The following is a 7,957-nucleotide window of genomic DNA, read 5'->3' on the forward strand; positions in this document are numbered from 1 at the left end:
AACAAAATAACCTCTTAAAGACGCTGTCTTGTTGCTTGCCTGAAAGCACGGTATAGTTTCTGCATTCACAATAAATCTGTTTGGAAGACTGCCCCTAAAGTGTTACCATGGTGATTATTTTGGTATTGCTTAGTAGAACAAGCTGAAGCACTTACTAGCTGCATCAGAAAAATGTCTCTTTTTGAAAAATTAGCAGATGGCATTTGTCAGAAACTCTGTCTCTTAATTTTATTGGAAAAAAGGGAGTGTAATAATTTAAGACATCATTTTAACCTGCATCATCACATCAATTTTGTAATAGACATGAATGACAAAAGATATTAAGCAGCAGTGAAATCACCAGGATAATAATTTTTAGTAAATACTCATTGTCTACATAATTACTCAGGCAAAGGAAAGGCTCTCCACTTGCTTGATAAAATCATTTTCAAATTTCTACTAACAAAGGACTAGATGAATTCCTAGGTCATTCAACCCAGTCTCCAGAATTTACAGGCAATCATTTACCCAGGGCTCCCTACAGCAGGTAAGGTCCCATGGGTAAACTGACTGAAGTATGAAGGGGTTCAAGAAGATGCAGCATTAGAGGACCACAGAAACCTAGTCCAACACTGGGAATATAAGAACAACCACAAGGGATGAATGTGGCTACACTAAGAGCTTCATAACTACCTCAAAATCAAGGGGAACAGACAGTCAATGGAAGGAAGAGTACATAACTAAGGAAGTTTACCAATGAATAGTAAGAACATGTAGGGATATAAATCAGGAAGGAAAGGCAAAAAATGAGAGACAACAGGCAAAGAATAGTAAAGACGATAAAGGCTTCTATAAATGTAAAAGGCAGGGTAGATTTGCACCTTATAGACTAAGGAAGGTATATATATATGAAGCCGATGCAGTGAGTTTCAGCCAATGAAAAGTTGTGCCGCACATCTATATCTACTTTAGTTGGCCTATAAAGTACAAATTTACCCTGCTTTCAACTTGACTTCAGACTAACATGGTTAACTACTGGTACTTCTGCTATATATGTGTCAATCAAAAGAAAGATCAGGGAAACTGTGGAGCTACTCAATAGTGAAGGCAATTTATTAATAGAAGGCACAAAGAAAGCAGAGCTTGTCAAAGATTACTTTGCCTCAGTATTTAGAACAAAAACAATGTGACCAAATACCTAAGAAAATTAATACAGACAAAGAAGTTAAAAGGCTGCTGGTCACAATAAGTAAAAGGCACATCAGGCTGGGCCTGACAGACTTTATCCCCAGGGGTTGAAGGGACTTCCTGAAAAATCTCAAAGCAACTGCTAACTGTATTTGCAAAGTCATGGATGACAGGCAAGGTCTCAGAGGACTGGCAATGGGCTAATATAGTGCCCATCTTTAAAACAGGAAAAAAGGAGGACCCAGGGAATTTTAGATTAGTCAGCCTGACTTAAATACCTGGGAAGTTATTGGAGCAAATTATGAGTTAGTGTGTAAATAGCTGGACAAGGAGGATGATCACTAGCAACCTACATTAATTTATTAAGAACAAATCATGGCAAACCAACTTGAACTCCTTCTTTGACCGGGCAATTAGTCTGGATGAGGGGAATGCAATGGAGATAATATAGGTGGACTTTAGTAAGACTTTTGACATAAGCGAACTGGTGAAACGAGAGCTAGACAGAATTATTGTTAGGTAGATATTTAATTGGGCTGAATAGTGGAAAGCAAAAAAATATAAAGGAATCCATGTCAGAATGACAGAAGGTTTCAAGTGGGTTTCCACAGGGGTCTGTGTTGGTTCTGGTGCTATTTAGCCTTCCTTATTAATGACCTGGAAGCAGGAATAAAGTGATTCCTGATCAATTTTGAAGATAACAGAGCTAGGAAGGTTGCTTACACTTTGAAGGACACAGGAAAAATTAAAAGAGATCTTCACATCAGCAAGTGGGAGATCTGGGCACTAGACAACAGAATAAAATGTAATATAGACAAATGTAAGGTGCCACACCTCAGGGGAAAAAAACCTAAGTGCAGAATGGAAGACAATAGGTTGGCAGCAGTAGTATGGAGAAGGATCTGAGGGTTATGAGGTATTACAGACTCAATATGAGTAAACAATATGATGCAGTCACCAAAAAAACAGTTGCAATTTAGGGCAGTATTAACAGGAAAATTGTGCATAAGACACAGGGGCCATGTCTACATGAGAAGCTGACTGTGCAGTTGTTACTGTGCAGTAGGCTTGTGCTTCAGATCTGGCCACTTCAGATGGCCGTGATCCCATCCAGGCCTCTGGAATGGGTTTCCACCTCAATCTGGCCTCAGTAAGAGCCACCACTCCTGCAGTTTTCACCCCTAATGCCTAGACATGACATGAGTTTTGCTTTCAAGAATTTGGGGTGCTGTTTCCCCCAAACTCCTGCACCGATCTTCTTGAAACTTGGTAGGCTTCCTTTTCTCTGCAGAGTCTACCACCCCTGAAAAGTTCATCCAAATCAGACAAAAAACAACAAAGTTACAGATATTTTATTGTTTCCCTATTATACCCTACGACCGGATCTCCAAGGTGGCTCCAAAGCTCTTAGGAAGCTCCAAAGCGCTTTGGGAAGCTGAACGAGGCCAGCACTTCAACCTGGATGTGCTGCCTCGGACCCTGCAGCGTCCAAAGCTTCTCCAGATCCGAAGCTCTGTCCAAAGCCTCGCACAGCCCTACTGTGCAGTCATTTAGTACTTGCATACACAAGCACTAAATGACCGAACAGCATCACCAAACAGCTTATAGGTGACACTGACTGCACAGTAGTTCATTACTACTGTACAGTAGTGTTCTATCACATTTTGTGCCACACAACACTACTGTGTGGTAGTAACAAGCTACTGCACAGTCAACTCATGTAGATGCAGCCAGGAAGCAGCACTGTATCTAGACTCCTGATGGACCTCGGTAAACTTTTAGTATCAGGTCCCCCTTCGCCAGAGATAATGATAATAATAATTGGAAAATGGGAAAAAAAAATCCATTTTCAGGTCCCCTTTTTGTCTGGGCCCAAGGCGGCTACCCAGCTTGTCCGTGCCAATGTCTGGCCCAGCCAGGAAGTGATAGTTCCACTCCACTGGGTGCTAGTTAATCCTCAGCTGGAGTATTATGTGTAGTTCTGGGCTCTGCATCTGAGTAAAGAGGTAGAGAAACTGGGAGAGGATCCAGAGACAAATAACACAGATGATAAAGATGTTGGAAAGCAAGCCATACGAGGAAAGGTTGAGAGAAGTAGGTATGTTTAGTTTTTGAATATTTGAAAGACTGCCATGAAGAAAAGGAAAAACAGTTGTTCTGCTTTCCCATAAAGTGCAGGATAGGATGTAATGGCTTTGAACTGCAGCAAATCAGATACAGATTAAGTCCTAGAAAAACACTTCCTTACTCTCAGAACAGTAAAAGAGTGGAACAAGCAGCTTGGAGAAACTGCAGCATCTCCTTCATTGGAGGTTTTCAAGAAGCGGCTGAATAGACACTTGTCTGGGATGGTTTAGGAGCAGCATTTCTGCATTCTTGCAAGGGGGTTGGAATGGGTGATCCTTGAACTCCTTTCTAGCCTTTAGATTCTATAACTCTGTATTTTCAGTTTCTATTGCTGTCTCTCTATTCTTTCAGGGGCAAATCAAAATCCCAGTGAAATAAATTGTAGCCCAAGTACACCCAGAGGTGTACCCTGATCCCAATCACAAAGGAGTGGTGAGAAGTCAGAGTGCTGTGGGAGGGGTCATGGTTCCCTCTCCCCTCTATAGAGTTGGACTTGAGACAGACTCTTAACTATTTACAGTATTTATAAACATATAATATACATAAATTTAAAACTAAATATCACATACTTATATTTACACAAAGGGCATTAACCAATAACCAAGGTCAAACCCTAAATAACACTGTGGGAGAATCACTCGCAACCAAAACCCCAGGGAAATGATATATATACACAATGAACCCACAGATTCCCCACCCTACAGTGGGAAACCCATACTCAATTAAAAGTTACACAAATATTACAGCGGGAATGTGATTTTTACCCCTACAGAGGAACAGTTCCCCCTTTCTTTAATGCAGAATGATAGGCATCAAATGGGCCCCTACCCAGTTAAGGGACCTAACATTCAAGAAAAACAACAGGGTGTTTTTTAGAAATTACTCTGTCCTATGATACTACTGTTTACCCATCACAAATAAACAGTTTTAACAGCATCACACAATACAACAGCACGATACAACATTTCAATATAAGGCGCAATCATAAACAATCTTAATAACAGCTACTCCTTAGTATAGTACATGACCCATGGCAAGGGATATTCCTCCTTCCAATGGGGTCCCTTGGGGGGAAGGGGAGTGTGTCCAGGAAGCACCAGGGGCTTCTTCCCTTACAGTCTTGACTGGGTGAGGGGTTGCTCACCCAGGCCCTTCTCTGGGCCTATCTGTCCCAAATATTTTTTCCCTGTGGGACCCAAGGGCCCAATGACTAACGCTCCTTCAGGTGGTGGTGCTCAAGGTGCAGCTTGCTGGGGTCTCCTGCATGCCTCTGGGCTCCTCCCCACCCTGTGCCCTGCTCTGGGCACTGAGGGCTCAGCTCCTCTCCGCTGCTGCACCGCTGCTGCTGGCTCCTGGGTGCTGGGCCTCACGCTGCAGCACTACTATTTTCCTGTGCCTTTGGTCTCAGTACTGAGGGTTCTTTTAGCAAAGGCCGGGCCCCTCAGGCTTTGGCTGTCTGGCCTCACACCATGTGGCTAACCCGTGCAGCCTCCGTTACTCCCTAGCTTTGCTCCCTCATGCACTGCCCTGTGCACCGTGGGACCTGGTTGCTTGCCAGGAGATGGGGCCTGAGCTGCCTCACCATGGCTCCCGAGGCCCTTGCCCCATGCACTGCCCCATGCACCATGTGGCCCACTGGCCCTCTAGGGTTGCAGGATCAAGCCGCCATTCGCAGCTCCCAAAACCTGAGCTCTGTGCGGCGAAATATGTACCGTGATGCCCAGTCACCTCCCAGGGCTGCAGGCTTGAGCCACCGATTGTGGCTCCCAGAGCCTGAGCTCCATGAGCCAAAATGCACACTGTGTTGAGCCCAAGGGTCTCATACTCTCCCAGGAATCTTCAGGAGCTTGGGGCTATTCCCTGCTAGTCCCCAACTTTTCTTACTCTGATCTTCCATCTTCAGCTCCCCGTTGCATCTCCTCCCCTGCTGGGCATGCTGGTCATTATATACTCTTCAGGCCTCTGCCCCTGAAGTCTTCTGGACCTGACAGGGTTGCTGTCTACAATTAAGTCTGTGGAGCTCCTCTCCCTCTGCCTTCAGGAAAAGGGTGCAGCCTCACTCCTTTGGCTGCCTCCTGATTGTGGATGGGCTCCACCAATCAAAACAGCATAATCCCAAGCCTGGGACTCAACCCAAGCCCTGAAAGGTAAGCCTGCTACAAAATGATAAGACCCTCCACACTCACTACTTTTGTAACTCTTGAATCAGGCCTTTGCAGGACATGCAGCAGCTGTATGAATTCGCCTGTATTGTCCTAACACAACACTAATGTGGGAAGGCCCGTCTCTATGGATGAGAGGTAAGTTCAGCAGCAAGGTCTGTTCAAACCTAGGCTGTCTTCTGAGAATGGCAAACAATGCACCAAATATTTCACTTCATTTTGTGACCCAAGAACAACAAATGATAACTACCCTGTTCTTCAATAGCACTTCATAAAAGATTATTATCCCCTTTTACATATGTAGAAAGTGAGGCAAATAGGTGAAGTGACTTGCCCAAGATTACACAGCAGGCCATACAATCTAAGTCTCCAGAATATCAGTCCAGGATCCATTAATCATCCATCTAAATTATGCAGTGACTCATTGCATATTGACAAAACTCATATTCAGATAACTCACTTCATGTTCAATGGAGTTAGTCAACATCCTTTGAAAGATTTTTAAACCAAAATAGATTTCTGTTACAACATTTTTTGCAAAAAATATTCATATTTTTAATGTCAAATGTTCAACAAAAATCTGAAAGCCTAAAATAATTTACTATCCCTAGACCAAAAATGATTTTTTTTGTTTTTTTCAGTTTGCCATTTCTTATTACCTTCCTTTTTTTTCAGAGGTGGCTTACATGGAAGGGGAAAACAAAGGAAAAGGTAGAAAAGAAGAAAAACACGAAAGGAAGAGATAAATGAATTTTTCTGGCTTAGGTGGGTTTCAAAGCAGTAACAGGGAAATGGAACTCTCCTTTACTTTTTACTAGTCCTCTAAACCAGGGGTCCACAACCTACAGCCCATGGATGGGGGGTTTTGGCAGCATTCCACAGCAGGGTGTTTCATAGGTGTTCCAGGGGCCACAGGAAAAAGAATGGGCAGTGGCCAGGTACTCCAACCCGCATATCCACCTCTGACCCACTCTTAGCCAATCTGTCCCACAAATTGATAAGTTTGCTGACCATGACTCTAAACTATATGAACTTAAGAATATTCTTTTACATGATCTGATTCATTAAAACATTTTCCAGGTGAACAACATATTTTCACCTTTGATGACATTTTTTATAACCTATAAAAAACCTATTTTTATAATGAAAGGACAAAACCCCCCCAACCCAAATGACATGTGCTCTAAAATTTTGGATATTAGAATATCCACAGAGGAGTAAGGCATACACAAGGGGCATGTCGACATGAAATGATTTACTGTGTAGTAGAGCAAATCATTGCATAGTAAGTATCAGAGTCTACACATGCAGATGGTTACAGTGCAGTAAATTGCTCTACTCGGGAATTAATTTGCTACCAGTAAATACAAGTAGCAAACTAACTCCTGAGTAGTTACTGCACAGTAGCACATGTGTAGACACTGACTAGGAGAAAATTTGCTCCTGGTCAGCCCACCACCAGGGGGCTACCCTAAGCCTAGCCCCATGGCTATGGGGCTAGGTCTTCTCACCTGCAGCCACCTGCAGCCAGCCTTTGGTCACTGCATTTAACAGCAGAGGCCCCAGGCCAGCTGTGGTAGCCTGTCCTGGCCCCAGTGATGCTCCTTGGCACTGCCTCACCATGCAGCTGCTGGAGCCTATGGGGACTCTGGGGTTCTGGGCCACCTTCAGCCAGCCTGTGCTTACTGGGTCCCACTCCATCTGGCCCCAGGCCAGCCACAGCAGCCTGCCCAGACCCCACCACTGGTCTCAGGCACAGCAGCACCACGTGCTTTCCTGTCCCACACTGTGCCCCTGTGCGGGGCACTGTATGCACCTGCCCAGGCCTGCCAGAACCAGTACTGGCACAAAAAGGCCAAGCTAAATGTCAAGGGAGCCATGCTGGCATCCTCCCTGATGGCACACACCACCTCCTATATCTGCAACTTGTCCCAGGAGGAGACCATTAATCTCATGGCACTGTGGGATGAGGCCGAGGTCCTCAGGCAGTTTGTGTAGGGTGGGTGCTCCAACACGCACATCTATAAGCAGCTGTCAGGCATGACTGGTCAGAGTGCTGGCGCTGCATAAAAGTCAAAGCCTTGTGGACACAGTGGGTCGCTGTCACCAACCACAACCGCCATTCATGGACTGGCTACAAGTCCATGCCCTTTATGCAGCAGCTGAATGAAATCCTTGAGCCCTGGGACCATGGCCATAGCTGTGCCATGTACTTAAGCATAGGCAGCCAGCCCTAGCATTCACTATGGCCTGGCACATGTGGCCATGTGTCACCAGAGGAGGGCCCCTCAAGGTGCCAGGAGCCGATCCCACTGTACTCCTCACCCCTTACTTTGTCCAGCAGCGCCAGGAGCCCGAGCCAGTGCATGCCCCTCCAGTTCCAGGTGTTCAGCCCCACCCAGGAGGCCAGCCATGGCATAGCAGTGCTAGCCACCAGCAGCTCCAGCTCCTCCCTGAAGGGAACCTCTGCCTGAGCAGATGGATGAAATGCCTCAGCACCC

Source organism: Crocodylus siamensis, chromosome 5 (assembly GCF_052110815.1).
Source record: "Crocodylus siamensis isolate JL-2025a chromosome 5, ASM5211081v1, whole genome shotgun sequence".
Classification (NCBI taxonomy): domain Eukaryota; kingdom Metazoa; phylum Chordata; order Crocodylia; family Crocodylidae; genus Crocodylus; species Crocodylus siamensis.